This window comes from Nesoenas mayeri, assembly GCF_963082525.1.
Source record: "Nesoenas mayeri genome assembly, chromosome: 12".
Lineage (NCBI taxonomy): Eukaryota > Metazoa > Chordata > Aves > Columbiformes > Columbidae > Nesoenas > Nesoenas mayeri.
This window is the reverse complement of record NC_137547.1, coordinates 2,042,750-2,062,404: the sequence shown is the minus strand read 5'-3', so window position 1 is coordinate 2,062,404 and position 19,655 is coordinate 2,042,750.

The following is a 19,655-nucleotide window of genomic DNA, read 5'->3' as shown; positions in this document are numbered from 1 at the left end:
CGCTGTCGAATGGGGTTTGTGACAGACAAGCTGTCCAATGGGGTTTGTGACACACACGCTGTCTAATGGGGTTTGTGACACACACCCTGTCCAGGGGCGTTTGTGACACACACGGTTTCCAGGAGTGTTTGTGACACACACACTGTCCAATACAGTCTGTGACACACAAGCTGTCCAATGGGGTTTGTGACACACACCCTGTCAAGAGGTGTTTGTGACACACACGCTATCTATTGGGTTTTATGACACACACCCTGTTCAGGGGCATTTGTGACATAGCGGTGGTCAGGGGGTTTGAGACATACACACTGTCCAATGGCGTTTGTGACACGCACGCTGTCCGATGGGGTTTGTGACACATGCTGTCGAATGGGGTTTGTGACAGACAAGCTGTCCAACGGGGTTTGTGACACACACTGTCCAATGGGGTTTCTGACTCGCAAGCTGTCAAATGGGGTTTGTGAAACACACCCTGTCCAGGGGCGTTTGTGACACACACACTATCCAAGGGGGTTTGTGACACACACGCTATAAAATGGGTTTTATGACACACACCCTGTTCAGGGGCGTTTGTGACACAAACGGTTTCCCGGGGTATTTGTGACACACACACTGTCCAATGGCGTTTGTGACACACACACACTCCAATGCGGCTTGTGACACACACCCTGTCCAAAGGGGTTTGTGACACACACGCTGTCCAGAGGTGTTTGTGACACACACGCTGTCCAATGGGGATTGTGACACACACGCTGTCCAGGGGTGTTTGTGAAAAACACGCTGTCCAATGTGGTTTGTGACACACACCGTCGAATGGGATTTGTGACAGACAAGCTGTCCAATGTTGTTTGTGACACACACGCTATCTAATGGGGTTTGTGACACACACCCTGTCCAGGGGCGTTTGTGACACAAACGGTTTCCAGGGGTGTTTGTGACACACACATTGTCCAATACAGTCCGTGACACACAAGCTGTCCAATGGGGTTTGTGACACACACCCTGTCAAGGGGTGTTTGTGACACACAAACTATCCAAGGCGATTGTGACACACACGCTATCAAATGGGTTTTATGACACACACCCTGTTCAGGGGCGTTTGTGACATAGCGGTGGCCAGGGGGTTTGAGACATACACACTGTCCAATGGGGCTTGTGACACATACCCTGTCCACGTGTGTTTGTGTCACACACGCTGTCCAATGGTGTTTGAGACTCACACACTGTCCAATGCGGTTTCTGACACACACCCTCTTCACGGGCTTTGGTGACAGACACTGTCCAATGGTGATTGTGAAAAAAACTCTGTCTAATGTGTTTTCTTACACACACGTGGTCCAAGGATGTTTTTGACACACGCAGTGTTCAATGGGGTTTGTGACACACACACTGTCCAAGGATGTTTAATGACACACACGTTGTCCAATGGGGTTTGTGACATACAGCTTGTCCAATGGGGTTTGTGACACATACAGTGTCCAATAGGGTTTGTGACACACACCGTGTCCATTGGGTTTTGTGACACACAGGCTACCCAATGGGGTTTGTGACACACACTGTCCAATGAGGTTTGTGACACACACCCTGTTCAGGGCCGTCTGTGAGACAAACGGTCTCCAGGGGTATTTGTGACACACAGGCTGTCCAATAGGCTTTGTGTGACACACACTGTCCAATGGGGTTTGTGACACACATCCTGTTCAGGGCCTCTGTGAGACAAACGGTCTCCAGGGGTATTTGTGACACACAGGCTGTCCAATAGGCTTTGTGTCACACACGCTGTCCAATGACGTTTGTGAAACATACGCTGTTCAATAGGGTTTCTGACACACACACTGTCCAATGGAGGTTGTGACACACACTTTATTCAGTGGGGTTTGTCACACACACCCTGTCCAATGGGATTCGTGACACAAATGCTGTCCAATATGCTTTGTGACACATACGCTGTCCAATGCAATTTGTGAAACACACCCTGTCCAGGGGTGTTTGTGACACACACGCTGTCCACTGCGGTTTGTGACACAAACGCTTTCTTGTGGGGTTTGTGACCCACACCCTGTCCAGGGGTGTTTGTCACACACACTGTCCAATGAGAATTGTGACACACATACTGTTTAGTGAGGTTTGTGACACACACGCTGCCTAGGCGTGTTTGTGACACAGACAGTTTTCAGGGGGGTTTGTGACAAACACTGTCCAACGGGATTTATGATACACACGCTGTGCCATGAGTTTTACACACACGCTGTCTAAGGAGGTTTGTGACACACACAGTGTTCAATGTGTTTTGTGACACACACAGTGTTCAGTGGGGTTTGTGACACACACTCTGTCCAGGGGTGTTTCTGTCACACACGCTGTCCAATGGGGTTTGTGACAGACACACTGTCCAATGGGTTTTCTTACACACACGCTGTCTAATGAGGTTTGTGAAGACACACACTGTTCAATGCGGTTTGTGACACACAGCCTGTCCAATGGAGTTTTTGACACAAACGCAGTCCAAGGGGGTTTGTGACACACACGCTGTCTAATGAGGTTTGTGACACACACCCTGTCCAGGGGCGTTTGTGACACAAACGGTTTCCAGGGGTGTTTGTGACACACGCACTGTCCAATGGAGTCTGTGACACACACGCTCTCCAATGGGGTTTGTTACACATGCGCTGTCTAACGGTGTTTGTGACACACACGCTGTCCAATGGGTTTGTGACACACACGGTATTCAATGGGGGTTGTGACAGACACAGTGTCCAATGTGGTTTGTGACACACACCCTGTCCAGGGGTGTTTGTGACACACACACTGTCCAATGGGATTTGTGACACACATGCTATCAAATCGGGTTTGTGACACACACCCTGTTCAGGGACGTTTGTGACAGAAACGTTGTCCAGGGGTTTTTGTGACACATACACTGTCCAATGGGGTTTTTGACACACACGCTGTCATATGGGGTGTGTGACACACACCCTGTCCAGGGGCATTTGTGACACAAACGGTGTCCAGGGGGCTTTGAGACACACACACACTATCCAATGGAGTTTGTGACACACACGCTGTCCAGGGGCTTTTGTGACAGAAACCTTGTCGAGGGGTTTTTGTGACACATACACTGTCCAATGGGGTTTGTGACACACACGCTATCAAATGGGTTTTCTGACACACACCCTGTCCAGGGGCATTTGTGACACAAGCGGTGTCCAGGGGGGTTTGTGACACACACGCTGTCCAATGGGGTTAGTGACACACGCTGTCCAATGGGGTTTGTCACACACACACTGTCCAAAGGGTTTTATGTCATACACGCTGTCCAGGGGTGTTTGTGACACACAAATTGTCCATTGGGGTCTGACACACACACGCTGTATAATGGAGTTTGTGACACACGCTGTCCAATGGGGTTTGTGACACACACACTGTCCAATGGGGATTTAGACACACACCCTGTCCAGGGGCATTTGTGACACAAACGGTTTCCAGGGGTATTTCTGAAACACACACTGTCCAATAGGGATTGTGACACACACCCTCTCCAGGGGTGTTTGTGACACACATCCTCTCCAATGGGGTTTGTGACACACACCTTGTCAAGAGGCACTTGTCACACACACTGTCCAATGAGGATTGTGACACACAGGGTGTCCAATGGGGTTTGTGACACACAGCCTGTACAATGGGGTTTGTGACACACACGTTTTCCAATGGGCTTCGTGACACAAACGCTGTCAAATGGGGTTTGTGACACACACGTTGTCCAATGGGGCTTGTGACACATACCCTGTCCACGTGTGTTTGTGTCACACACGCTGTCCAATGATGTTTGAGACTCACACACTGTCCAATGTGGTTTCTGACACACACCCTCTTCACGGGCTTTGGTGACAGACACTGTCCAATGGTGATTGTGAAAAAAACTCTGTCTAATGTGTTTTCTTACACACACGTGGTCCAAGGATGTTTTTGACACACGCAGTGTTCAATGGGGTTTGTGACACACACACTGTCCAAGGATGTTTAATGACACACACGCTGTCCAATGGGGTTTGTGACATACAGCTTGTCCAATGGGGTTTGTGACACATACAATGTCCAATAGGGTTTGTGACACACACCGTGTCCATTGAGTTTTGTGACACACAGGCTACCCAATGGGATTTGTGACACACACTGTCCAATGAGGTTTGTGACACACACCCTGTTCAGGGCCGTCTGTGAGACAAACGGTCTCCAGGGGTATTTGTGACACACAGGCTGTCCAATAGGCTTTGTGTGACACACACTGTCCAATGGAGTTTGTGACACACACCCTGTTCAGGGCCATCTGTGAGACAAACGGTCTCCAGGGGTATTTGTGACACACAGGCTGTCCAATAGGCTTTGTGTCACACACGCTGTCCAATGGCGTTTGTGAAACATGCGCTGTTCAATAGGGTTTCTGACACACACACTGTCCAATGGGGTTTGTCACACACACCCTGTCCAATGGGGTTCGTGACACAAATGCTGTCCAATATGCTTTGTGACACACACGCTGTCCAATGCAATTTGTGAAACACACCCTGTCCAGGGGTGTTTGTGACACACACGCTGTCCACTGCGGTTTGTGACACAAACGCTTTCTTGTGGGGTTTGTGACCCACACCCTGTCCAGGGGTGTTTGTCACACACACTGTCCAATGAGGATTGTGACACACATACTGTTTAGTGAGGTTTGTGACACACACGTTGCCTAGGCGTGTTTGTGACACAGACAGTTTTCAGGGGGGTTTGTGACAAACGCTGTCCAATGGGGTTTGTGATACACACGCTGTGCCATGAGTTTTACACACATGCTGTCTAAGGAGGTTTGTGACACACACAGTGTTCAATGTGGTTTGTGACACACACAGTGTTCAGTGGGGTTTGTGACACACACTCAGTCCAGGGGTGTTTCTGTCACACACGCTGTCCAATGGGGTTTGTGACACACACACTGTCCAATGCGGTTTGTTGCACACGCACTGTGCAACGGGGTTTGTGACACACACACTGTCCAACGGGGTTTGTGACACATACGGTGTCCAATAGGGTTTGTGACACACACCGTGTCTATTGGGTTTTGTGAAACACAGGCAGTCCAAGGGCGTTTGTGACACACACATACTCCAATGGCGTTTGTGACAAACACGCTGTTCAATGGGGTTTGTGACAGACAAGCTGTCCAACGGAGTTTGTGACACACACTGTCCAATGGGGTTTCTGACTCGCAAGCTGTCAAATGGGGTTTGTGAAACACACCCTGTCCAGGGGCGTTTGTGACACACACACTATCCAAGGGGGTTTGTGACACACACGCTATCAAATGGGTTTTATGACACACACCCTGTGCAGGGGCGTTTGTGACACAAACGGTTTCCCGGGGTATTTGTGACACACACACTGGCCAACGGGGTTTGTGACACACACACTGTCCAATGGCGTTTGTGACACACACACACTCCAGTGGGGTTTGTGACACACACCTTGTCCAAAGGGGTTTGTGACACACACGCTGTCGTGGGGTGTTTGTGACACACACGCTGTCCAATGGGGATTGTGACACACACGCTGTCCAGGGGTGTTTGTGAAAAACATGCTGTCCAATGTGGTTTGTGACACACGCTGTCGAATGGGCTTTGTGACAGACAAGCTGTCCAATGGGGTTTGTGACACACACGCTGTCAAGGGGGGTTTGTGACACACAAACTATCCAAGGCGTTTGTGACACACACGCTATCAAATGGGTTTTATGACACACACCCTGTTCAGGGGCGTTTGTGACATAGCGGTGGCCAGGGGGTTTGAGACATACACACTGTCCAATGGGGTTTGTGACACACACACTGTCCAATGGGTTTTCTTACACACACGCTGTCCAATGAGGTTTGTGAAGACACACACTGTTCAATGTGGTTTGTGACATACAGCCTGTCCAATGGAGTTTTTGACACAAACGCTGTCCAATGAGGTTTGTGAAACACGCTGTCCAATGGGGTTTGTGACACACTCGTTGTCCAATGGGGTTTGTTAAATACGAGCTGTTCAATGGGGTTTGTGAGACACACACTGTCCAATGGCGTTTCTGACTCGCAAGCTTTCAAATGGGGTTTGTGAAACACACCCTGTCCAGGGGCGTTTGTGACACAAACGGTTTCCAGGGGTGTTTGTGACACACACACAATGTCCAATGGAGTCTGTGACACACACGCTGTCCAATGGAGTTTGTTACACATGCGCTGTCTAACGGTGTTTGTGACACACAGGATGTCCAATGGGTTGTGTGACACACACCCTGTCCAGGGGGATTTTAGACACACACACACTATCCAATGGGGTTTGTGACACACACGCTGGACAGGGGCTTTTGTGACAGAAACCTTGTCGAGGGGTTTTTGTGACACATACACTGTCCAATGGGGTTTGTGACACACACGCTATCAAATGGGTTTTCTGAAATACACCCTGTCCAGGGGCATTTATGACACAAGCGGTGTCCAGGGGGGTTTGTGACACACAGGCTGTCCAATGGGGTTAGTGACACACACGCTGTCCAATGTGCTTAATGACAGACACACTCTCAAATGGGACACACAACGTCTCCATGGGCGTTTGTGACACAAATGATTTCCAGGGGTGTTTGTGAAACACACACTGTCCAGGGGTGTTTATGACAGCCACGCTGTCCAATGGGGTTTGTGACACACGCACTGTCCAACAGGATTTGTGACACACACGCTGTCTAATGCGGTTTGTGACACACACGCTGTCCAATGGTTTGTGTGACACACACCCTGTCAAGGGGCGTCTGTGACAGAAGCGGTGTCCAGGGGGGTTTGAGACACACATACTCTTGAATGGGGTTTGTTGCACACACGCTGTCCAATGGGTTTTCTTAAACACACGCTGTCCAATGAGGTTTGTGAGACACACACTGTTCAATGCGGTTTGTGACACACACCCTGTCCAGGGGCGTTTGTGGCACAAACGTTGTCCAGGGGGCTTTGAGACACACACACACACTATCCAATGGGGTTTGTGACATACACGCTGTCCAATGGGTATTCTTACACACACGCTGTCCAATGAGGCTTGTGATACACACAGTGTACAATGGGAATGGTGACACACACACTGTCCAATGGGGTTTGTGACTCACATCCTGTCCAGGGGCCTTTTAGACATAAACGGTTTCCAGGGCTGTTTGTGGCACGCACACTGTCCAATGGGATCTGTGACACACACGCTGTCCAATGGGGTTTGTGACATACCTTCTGTCCAATGGGGTTTGCGACTTTAAGGCTGAACAATGGGGTTTGTGAAACACACCCTGCCCAGGGGCGTTTGTGACACAAACGTTGTCCAGGGGGGTTTCTGACACACGCAGTATCCAATGGGGTCTCTGACACACAAGCTGTCCAATAGGGTTTGTGACACACACTCTATCCAATGGAGTTTGTGACACACACGCTGCCAATGCGGATTGTGAGACACACACTGTTTAGGGAGGATTGTGACACACACGCTGTCCAGGGGTGTTTGTGACACACACACATTTTCCAGGGGGGGTTGTGACACATCCTGTCCAATGAGATTCGTGACACACAAAGTGTTCATTTCTATTTGTGACACACACCCTGTCCAGGGGTGGTTTTGACACACACACTGTCCAATGGGGTTTGTGACACACACGATGTCAAATGGGGTTTGTGACACACACCTGGTCCAGGAGTGTTTGTGAAACACACAATCTTTAGGGCGGTTTATGACACACACAGTGTCCAGGGAGTGTTGTTACTCACTCTGTCCAATGGGGTTTATGTCACACACGTTTTCCAATGGGGTTTGTGACACTCGCACTGTCCAACGGGGTTTGTGACACACACACTGTCCAACGGAGTTTGTGACACACACACTGTCCAATCGGATTTGTGACACAAACGCTGTCCAATGGGGTTTGTTACATTCGAGCTGTCCAATGAGGTTTGTGACACACACGTTGTCCAATGGGGTTTGTGACACACACACTGTCCAATGGGGTTTCTGACTCACACGCTGTCAAATGGGGTTTTTGAAACAGACCCTGTCCAGGGGTGTTTGTGACACACACGCTGTCCAAGGGCGTTTGTGACACAAACGGTTTCCAGGGGTGTTTGTGACAAACATACTGTCCAATGGAGTCTGTGACACACACGGTGTCCAATGGGGTTTCTGACACACACGCTGTCCAATGGGGTTTGTTAGAAACGCGCTGTCCAACCATGTTTGTGACACACACACTCTCCCATGGGGTTTGTGACACACATGCCATCAAATCGGGTTTGTGACACACACCCTGTCCAGGGGCGTTTGTGACAGAAACGTTGTCCAGGGGTTTTTGTTAACACATACACTGTCCAATGGGGTTTGTGACACACACGCTGTCCAATGGGGTTTGTAACACACACATTGTCCAGGGGCGTTTGTGACACACACAGTGTACAATGGGGATGGTGACACACACGCTGTTCAATGGGATTTGTGGCACACACACTGTCCAGGGACCTTTGAGACACTAACGGTTTCCAGGGGTGTTTGTGGCACACACGCTGTCCAATGGGGTTTGTGACACACTTTCTGTCCAATGGGGTTTGCGACACAAAGGCTGTCCAATGGGGTTTGTGAAACATACCCTGTCCCGGGGCGTTTGTGACACAAACGTTGTCCAGGGGGGTTTGTGACACACACAATATCCAAAGGGGTCTGTGACACACAAGCTGTCCAATAGGGTTTGCGACACACACTCTGTCCAATGGAGTTTTTGATACACACGCTGACCAATGCGGATTGTGAGACACACACTGTTTAGAGAGGATTGTGACACACACGCTGTCCAATGGGGTTTGTGACACACACGATGTCAAATGACGTTTGTAAGACACGCACTATCCAATGGGGTTTGTGGCACACACGTTGTCCAACAGGATTTAACACACGCACTGTCCAATGGGGTTTGTGACACTCACACTGTCCAATGGGGTTTGTGACACACAAGCTGTCCAGGAGTGTTTGTGACACACACACTATACAATACAGCCTGTGACACACCCACTGTACAATGGGATTTGTGACACACACACTGTCCAGGGGAGTTTGTGAAACACACGTTTTCCAATGGGGTTTGTGACACTCACATCTTCCAACGGGGTTTGTGATACAAACACTGTCCAACGGGGTTTGTGACACACACACTGTTTAGGGGGGTTTGTGACGCACACCCTGTCCAGAAGAGTTTGTGACACAAGCGGTTTCCAGGGGTGTTTGTGACGCACACACTGTCCAATGGGGTCTGTGACACACACGCTGTCCAATGGGGTTTGTGACACACAAGCTGTCCAATGGGGTTTATGACACACATATTTTACAGATGGGGTTGTGACAGACACTGTTCAATGGTGTTTGTCACACAGACACTGTCGAATGGGGTTTGTGACACACAAGTTTTCCAATGGGTTTTGTGACACACACAATGTCCAGGGGGTTTTATGACACACACGCTGTCCAATGGGGTATGTGACACACATATTTTCCAGGGGAGGTTGTGACAGACACTGTTCAATGGGGTTTGTGACACACACACTGTCCAATGGGGTTTGTGACACACACGTTTTCCAATGGGGTTTGTGACACTCGTACTGTCCCATGGGTTTTCTGACACATACGCTCTCCAATGGTGTTTGTTGCACATACGCTGTCCAATGGGGATTGTGACACACACACTGTGCAATGGGGCTTTGACACACACCATGTCCAGGGGCCTTTGTCACTCAAAAGGTGTCCAGGGGCCTTTGAGACACACACACATTATCCAATGGGGTTTGTGACATACACACTGTCCAATGGGTATTCTTACACACACGTTGTCCAATGAGGCTTGTGATACACACAGTGTACAATGGGAATGGTGACACACACACTGTCCAATGGGGTTTGTGACTCACACCCTGCCCAGGGGCGTTTTTGACACAAACGTTGTCCAGGAGGGTTTCTGACACACACAGTATCCAATGGGGTCTGTGACACACAAGCTGTCCAATAGGGTTCGTGACACACACTCTGTCCAATGGAGTTTGTGACACACACGCTGACCAGGGATGTTTGTGACACACACACATTTTCCAGGGGGGGTTGTGACACATCCTGTCCAATGAGATTTGTGAAACACAAAGTGTTCATTTCGATTTGTGACACACACCCTGTCGAGGGGTGTTTTTGACACACACACTGTCCAATGGGGTTTGTGACACCCACGATGTCAAATGGGGTTTGTGACACACACCCGGTCCAGGAGTGTTTGTGACACACACACTGTTTAGGGGGATTTATGACACACACAGTGTCCAGGGCGTGTTGTTACTCACTCTGTCCAATGGAGTTTATGTCACACACCCTGTCCAGGGGCGCTTGTGACACAAACGGTTTCCAGGGGTGTTTGTGACACACACACTGTCCAATGGGGTCTGTGACACACAGGGTGTCCAATAGAGTTTGTGACACACACACTGTCCAATGGGGTCTGTGACACACAGGCTGTCCAATGGAGTTTGTGACACACACGCTGACCAATGCGGGTTGTGACACACTTGCTGTCGAATGGAGTTTGTGACACACACCCTCTCCAGGGGCGTTTGTTACACACACCCTGACCAATGGGGTTTGTGCAACACACTCTGTCCAATGGAGTTTGTAACACACACGCTGAACAATGGCGATTGTGAGACACACAATATTTAGGGAGGTGTGTGACACACACGCTGTCCAGGGGTGTTTGTGACACACTAATTTTCCAGAGGGGGTTGTGACACACGCTGTCCAATGAGGATTGTAACACACACACTGTTCAATGGGGTTTGTCACAAATGCACTGTGCAATGGGGTCTGTGACAAACACGCTGTCCAGTGAGGTTTGTGACACACACACTGTCCAATCAGGTTACTGACACACACGCTGTCTATTAGGGGTTTGGGACACACACAGTGTCCAATGGGGTTTTGACACACACCATGTCGAGGGGCCTTTGTGACACAAACGGTGTCCATGGTGGTTTCTGACTCACAACCTCTCCAAAGGGGTTTGTGACACACACGCTGTCCAGGGGTGTTTGTGACACACACACTGTCCAATGGGATTTGTGACACACACGCTGTCCAGGGGTCTTTGTGAAAAACACGCTGTCCGATGGGGTTTGTGACACACGCTGTCGAATGGGGTTTGTGACACACAAGTTGTCCAATGGGTTTGTGACACACACCCTGTCAAGGGGCGTTTGTGACACAAACGGTTTCGAGGGGTATTTGTGACACACACACTGTGCAATACAGTGTGTGACACACACACTGTCCAATGGAGTTTGTGGCACATACCCTGTCCAGGGGAGTTTGTGACACAAGATGGTTCCTGGGTTTTTTGTGACACAAACAATGTCCAATGGGGTATGTAAGACACAGGCTGTCCAATGGGGTTTGTGACACACACACTGTCCAATAGTGTTTGTGCCACACACGTTTCCCAATGGGGTTTGTGACACTTTCACTGTCCAACGGGGTTTGTGACACACAAGCTGTCCAATGGAGTTTGTGACACACATGCTCTCCAATGGTGTTTGTGACACACACGCTGTCCATAGGGTTTGTGACACACACCCTGTTCAGGGGTGTTTGTGACACACACCCTGTCCAAAGGAGTTTGTGACACACACGCTGTCCAGGGGTGTTTGTGACACACACGCTGTTCAATGGCATTTCTTACACACACTGTCCAATGTGGTCTGTGACACACAGGCTGTCCAATGGGGTTTGTGACACACACGCTGTACAGTGGGGTTTGGAACACACATACTTTCCAGGGGGGGTGGTGACCAATACGTGTTCCAATGGGGTTTATGACACTCGCACTGTCCCACGAGGTTTGTGACACACACACTGTCCAATGGGGCTTGTGACACACACGCTCTCCGATGGGATTTGTGACACACGCGCTGTCCATAGGGTTTGTGACACACACGCTGTCCAGGGGCGTGTGTGACACAAACGGTGTTCAGGGGTGTTTGTGACACACACGCTGTCCAATGGGGTTTGTGACACACGCTGTCCAATGGGGTTTGTGACACACGCGCTGTCCAACGGGGTTTGTGACACAGACCATATCCAGGGGTGTTTGAGACACACACGCTGTCCAGGGGCGTTTGTGATGCAAACGGTGTTCAGGGGTGTTTGTGACACACAGGCTGTCCAATGGGGTTTGTGACACACGCTGTCCAATGGGGTTTGTGACACACGCACTGTCCAACGGGGTTTGTGACACAGACCCTGTCCAGGGGTGTTTGTGACACACACAGTGTCCAATGCGGTCTGACACACACACGCTGTCCAATGGGGTTTGTGACACGCGCTGTCCAATGGGGTTTGTGACAAAAACGCTCTCCAATGGTATTTGTGACACACACCCTGTCTTGGGGCGTTTGTGCCACACACGCTGTCCAATTGGGATTGTGACATACACACGGTCCAATGGGGTTTTGACACACACCATGTCCAGGGGCCTTTGTGACACAAACGCTGTCCAATGGGATTTGTGACACACATGCTGTCCAGAGGTGTTTGTGACACACACGCTGTCCAATGGGGTTTGTGACACACAACCTGTCCACGGGAATTTGTAACACAAGCGGTTTCCAGGGGTTTTTGTGACACACACACTGTCCAATGGGGTCTGTGATACACAGGCTGTCCAATGGGGTTTGTGACACACACGCTTTCCATAGGGTTTGTGACACACACCCTGTTCAGGAGAGTTTGTGACACACACCCTGTCCAAAGGAGTTTGTGACACACACGCTGTCCAGGGGTCTTTGTGACACACACGCTGTTCAATGGCATTTCTAACACATGCTATCGAATGGGGTTTGTGACACACGCGCTGTCCAACAGGGTTTGTGACACAGACCCTGTCCAGGGGTGTTTGTGACATACGCCCTGTCCAGGGGTGTTTGTGACACACACACTGTCCAGGGGCGTTTGTGACACAAACGGTTTCCAGGGGTGTTTTTGACACACACAATGTCCAATGCGGTCTGACACACACACGCTGTACAATGAGGTTTGTGACACACGCTGTCCAATGGGGTTTGTGACACACACCCTGTCCAGGGGCGTTTGTGACACAAATGGTGTCCAGGGGTGTTTGTGACACACATGCTGTCCAATGGCGTTTCTAACACACGCTGTCGAATGGGGTTTGTGACACACGCGCTGTCCAACAGGGTTGGTGACACAGATCCTGTCCAGTGGTGTTTGTAACATACAACCTGTCCAGGGGTGTTTGTGACACACATGCTGTCCAGACGCGTTTGTGACACAAACGGTTTCCAGGGGTGTTTGTGACACACACAATGTCCAATGTGGTCTGACACACAAAGGCTGTACAATGGGATTTGTGACAAACACCCTTTCCACGGAAGTTTGAAAAACAAGCGGTTTCCATGGGTATTTGTGACACACACACTGTCCAATGGGGTCTGTGACACACAGGCTGTCCAATGGGTTTTGTGACACACACGCTGTCCAGTGGGGTTAGGAACACACAGTTTCCAGGGGGGGGTTGTGACCAACACGTGTTCCAATGGGGTTTATGACACTCGCACTGTCCCACGAGATTTGTGACACACACACTGTCCAATGGGTTTTGTGACACACACGCTATCCGATGGGATTTGTGACACACACGTTGTCCATAGGATTTGTGACACACACGTTGTCCAGGGGTGTTTGTGACACACACGCTGTCCAATGGGGTTTGTGACACACGCTGTCCAATGGGGTTTGTGACACACGCGCTGTCCAACAGAGTTTGTGACACAGACCCTGTCCAGGGGTGTTTGAGACACACACGCTGTCCAGGGGCGTTTGTGACACAGACGGTTTCCAGGGGTGTTTGTGACACACACTGTGTCCAATGCGGTGTGACACACACACGCTGTCCAATGGGATTTGTGACACGCGCTGTCCAATGGGGTTTGTGACAAAAACGCTCTCCAATGGTATTTGTGACACACACCCTGTCTTGGGGCGTTTGTGCCACACACGCTGTCCAATTGAGATTGTGACACACGCACTGTCCAATGGGGTTTTGACACACACCATGTCCAGGGGCCTTTGTGACACAAACGCTGTCCAATGGGGTTTGTGACACACAAGCTGTTCAGAGGTGTTTCTGACACACAGACTGTCCAATGGGGTTTGTGACACACAACCTGTCCACGGGAATTTGTAACACAAGCGGTTTCCAGGGGTGTTTGTGACACACACACTGTCCAATGGGGTCTGTGACACACAGGCTGTCCAAAGGATTTGTGACACACACGCTGTCCAATGGGGTTTGTGACACACACGCTGTCCACGGGGGTTTGTGACACACACGCTGTCCAATGGGGTTTCTGACACACATAGTTTCAAGGGGTGGTTGTGACAGACACTGCCCAATGGGGTTTGTGACACACACACTGTCCAATGCGGCTTGTGACACACACGCTCTTCATTGAGTTTGTGACACACACGCTGTCCATAGGGTTTGTGACACACACCCTGTCCAGGGGCGTTTCTGAAACACACTCTGTCCATAGGGTTTGTGACACACAGGCTGTCCAATGGGGTTTGTGACACACACGCTGTCCAGTGGGGTTTGGAACACACATAGTTTCCAGCGGGGGGTTGTGACCAACACGTATTCCAATGGGGTTTATGACACTCGCACTGTCCCACGAGGTTTGTGACACACACACTGTCCAATGTGGCTTGTCAAACACACGCTCTCCGATGGGGTATGTGACACACACGCTGTCCAGGGTGTGTCACACACCCTGTTCAGGGGCGTTTGTGACAAAAAAGGTGTCCAGGGGGGTTTGTGACACACACCCTGTCCAAAGGGGTTTGTGACACACATGCTGTCCAGGGGTATTTGTGAGACACACGCTGTCCAATGGTCTTTCTGACACATGCTGTCGAATGGGGTTTGTGACATACGCGCTGTCCAACAGGGTTTGTGACACAGACCCTGTCCAGGGGTTTTTGTGACATACACCCTGTCCAGGGGTGTTTGTGACACACACGCTGTTCAGGGGCGTTTGTGACACAAAGGGTTTCCAGGGTTGTTTGTGACACACACAATGTCCAATGCGGTCTGACACACAAACGCTGTACAATGGGGATTGTGACACACGCTTTCCATTGGGGTTTGTGACAAAAACGCTGTCGAATGGGGTTTGTGACACACATCCTGTCTTGGGGCGTTTGTGCCACACACGCTGTCCAATGGGGATGGTGACACACACACTCTCCAATGGGGTTTGGACAAACACCATGTCCAGGGGCCTTTGTGACACAAACGGTGTCCACGGTGGTTTCTGACACACAACATCTTCAAAGGGGTTTGTGACACACACGCTGTCCAGGGGTGTTTGTGACACACACGCAGTGCAATGGGGTTTGTGACACACACCCTGTCCAGGGGCGCTTGTGACACAAACGGTTTCCAAAGGTGTTTGTGACACACACACTGTCCAATACAGTCTGTGACACACATGCTGTCCAATGGGGTTTGTGACACACACCCTGTCCACGGGAATTTGTAACACAAGCGTTTTCCATGGGTGTTTGTGACACACACACTGTCCAATGGGGTCTGTGACACACAGGCTGTCCAATGGGGTTTGTGACACACACGCTGTCCAGGGGTGTTTGTGACACACACGCTGTACAGTGGGGTTTGGAACACACATAGTTTCCAGCGGGGGGTTGTGACCAACACGTGTTCCAATGGGGTTTATGACACTTGCACTGTCCCACGAGGTTTGTGACACACACACTGTCCAATGTGGCTTGTGAAACACACGCTCTCCGATGGGGTATGTGACACACACGCTGTCCAGGGTGTGTCACACACCCTGTCCAGGGGCGTTTGTGACAAAAAAGGTGTCCAGGGGGGTTTGTGACACACACTCTGTCCAAAGGGGTTTGTGACACACACGCTGTCCAAGGGTGTTTGTGATACACACGCTGTCCAAGGGGGTTTGTGACACACATAGTTTGAAGGGGGTGTTGTGACAGACACTGTCCAATGAGGTTTGTGACACACTCACTGTCCAATGGGGTTTGTGACCAACACGTGTTCCAATGGGGCTTATGACACTCGCACTGTCCCACGAGGTTTGTGACACACACACTGTCCAATGGGGTTTGTGACACACACGCTCTCCAATGGGGTTTGTGACACACACGCTGTCCAGTGGGGTTTGTGACACACACGCTGTCCAATGGCGTTTCTGACACACGCTGTCGAATGGGCTTTGTGACACACACCCCGTCCAGTGGTGTTTGTAACACAAACAGTTTCCAGGGGTGTTTGTGACACACACTCTCCAATACAATCTGTGACAGACACGCTGTCCAATGGGGTTTGTGACACACAAACTGTCCAATGGGGTTTGTGATCAACACGTGTTCCAATGGGTTCGTGACACGCACGCTGTCGATAGATTTTGTGACACACACCCTGTCCAGTGGCGTTTGTGACACAAATGGTGTCCAGGGGGGTTTGTGACACACACCCTGTCCAAAGGAGTTTGTGACACACACGCTTTCCAGGGGTATTTGTGACACACACACTGTCCAATGACGTTTCTGACACATGCTGTCGAATGGGGTTTGTGACACATGCGCTGTCCAACAGGGTTTGTGACACAGACACTCTCCAGGGGTGTTTGTGACATACAGCCTGTCCAGGGGTGTTTGTGACACACACACTGTCCAGGGGCTTTTGTGACACAAACGGTTTCCATAGGTGTTTGTGACACATAAAATGTCCAATGCGGTCTGACACACACACGCTGTACAATGGGGTTTGTGACACACGCTGTCCAATGGGGTTTGTGACACACACCTTGTCTTGGGGCGTTTGTGCCACACACGATGCCCAATGGGGTTTGTGACCAACACGTGTTCCAGTGGGGTTTATGACACTCACACTGTCCCACGAGGTTTATGACACACACACTGTCCAATGGGAATTGTGACACACAAGTTCTCCAATGGGGTTTGTGACACACACGCTGTCGATAGGATTTGTGACACACACCCTGTCCAGGGGCGTTTGTGACACAAACAGTGTCCAGGGGAGTTTGTGCCACACACCCTGTCCAAAATGGTTTGTGACACACACTCTCCAAGGGGATTGTGACACACACACTGTCCAATGGGGTTTGTGATCAACACGTGTTCCAATGGGTTCGTGACACGCACGCTGTCGATAGATTTTGTGACACACACCCTGTCCAGGGGCGTTTGTGACAAAAAAAGTGTCCAGGGGGGTTTGTGACACACACCCTGTCCAAAGGGGTTTGTGACACACATGCTGTCCAGGGGTATTTGTGAGACACACGCTGTCCAATGGCCTTTCTGACACATGCTGTCGAATGGGGTTTGTGACACACGCGCTGTCCAACAGGGTTTGTGACACAGACACTCTCCAGGGGTTTTTGTGACATACACCCTGTCCAGGGGTGTTTGTGACACACACGCTGTTCAGGGGCGTTTGTGACACAAAGGGTTTCCAGGGTTGTTTGTGACACACACAATGTCCAATGCGGTCTGACACACAAACGCTGTACAATGGGGATTGTGACACACGCTTTCCATTGGGGTTTGTGACAAAAACGCTGTCCAATGGTGTTTGTGACACACATCCTGTCTTGGGGCGTTTGTGCCACACACGCTGTCCAATGGGGATGGTGACACACACACTCTCCAATGGGGTTTGGACAAACACCATGTCCAGGGGCCTTTGTGACACAAACGGTGTCCAGGGTGGTTTCTGACACACAACATCTTCAAAGGGGTTTGTGACACACACGCTGTCCAGGGGTGTTTGTGACACACACGCAGTGCAATGGGGTTTGTGACACACACCCTGTCCAGGGGCGCTTGTGACACAAACGGTTTCCAAGAGTGTTTGTGGCACACACACTGTCCAGTACAGTCTGTGACACACATGCTGTCCAATGGGGTTTGTGACACACACCCTGTCCACGGGAATTTGTAACACAAGTGTTTTCCATGGGTGTTTGTGACACACACACTGTCCAATGGGGTCTGTGACACATAGGCTGTCCAATGGGGTTTGTGACACACACGCTGTCCAATGGGGTTTGTGACACACATAGTTTGAAGGGGGTGTTGTGACAGACACTGTCCAATGAGGTTTGTGACACACTCACTGTCCAATGGGGTTTGTGACCAACACGTGTTCCAATGGGGCTTATGACACTCGCACTGTCCCACGAGGTTTGTGACACACACACTGTCCAATGGGGTTTGTGACACACACGCTCTCCAATGGGGTTTGTGACACACACGCTGTCCAGTGGGGTTTGTGACACACACGCTGTCCAATGGCGTTTCTGACACACGCTGTCGAATGGGCTTTGTGACACACACCCCGTCCAGTGGTGTTTGTGACACAAACGGTTTCCAGGGGTGTTTGTGACACACACTCTCCAATACAATCTGTGACAGACACGCTGTCCAATGGGGTTTGTGACACACACACTGTCCAATGGGGTTTGTGATCAACACGTGTTCCAATGGGTTCGTGACACGCACGCTGTCGATAGATTTTGTGACACACACACTGTCCAGGGGCGTTTGTGACACAAATGGTGTCCAGGGGGGTTTGTGACACACACCCTGTCCAAAGGAGTTTGTGACACACACGCTTTCCAGGGGTATTTGTGACACACACACTGTCCAATGACGTTTCTGACACACGCTGTCGAATGGGGTTTGTGACACATGCGCTGTCGAACAGGGTTTGTGACACAGACACTCTCCAGGGGTGTTTGTGACATACAGCCTGTCCAGGGGTGTTTGTGACACACACACTGTCCAGGGGCTTTTGTGACACAAACGGTTTCCATAGGTGTTTGTTACACACAAAATGTCCAATGCGGTCTGACACACACACGCTGTACAATGGGGTTTGTGACACACGCTGTCCAATGGGGTTTGTGACAACAACGCTGCCCAATAGTGTTTGTGACACACACTCTGTCTTCGGGCGTTTGTGCCACACACACTGTCCAATGGGGATTGTGACACACACACTTTCCAATGGGGTTTTGACACACACCATGTCCAGGGCCCTTTGTGACACAAACGGTGTACAGGGTGGTTTCTGACACACAACCTCTCCAAAGGGGTTTGTGACACACACGCTGTCCAGGGGTGTTTGTGACTCACACGCTGTCCAACGGGGTTTTTGACAAACACCCTGTCCAGAGGTGTTTGTGACACAAACGGTTTCCAGGAGTGTTTGTGACACAAACACTGTCCAATACAGTCTGTGACAAACACGCTGTCCAATGGCGTTTGTGACACACACTCTGTCCACGGGAGTTTGTAACACAAGCAGTTTCCATGGTTGTTTGTGACACACACACTGTCCAATGGGGTCTGTGACACACAGGCTCTCCAAAGGGGTTTGTGACACACACGCTGTCCAGGGGGGTTTGTGCCACACACGCTGTCCAATGGGGATTGTGACA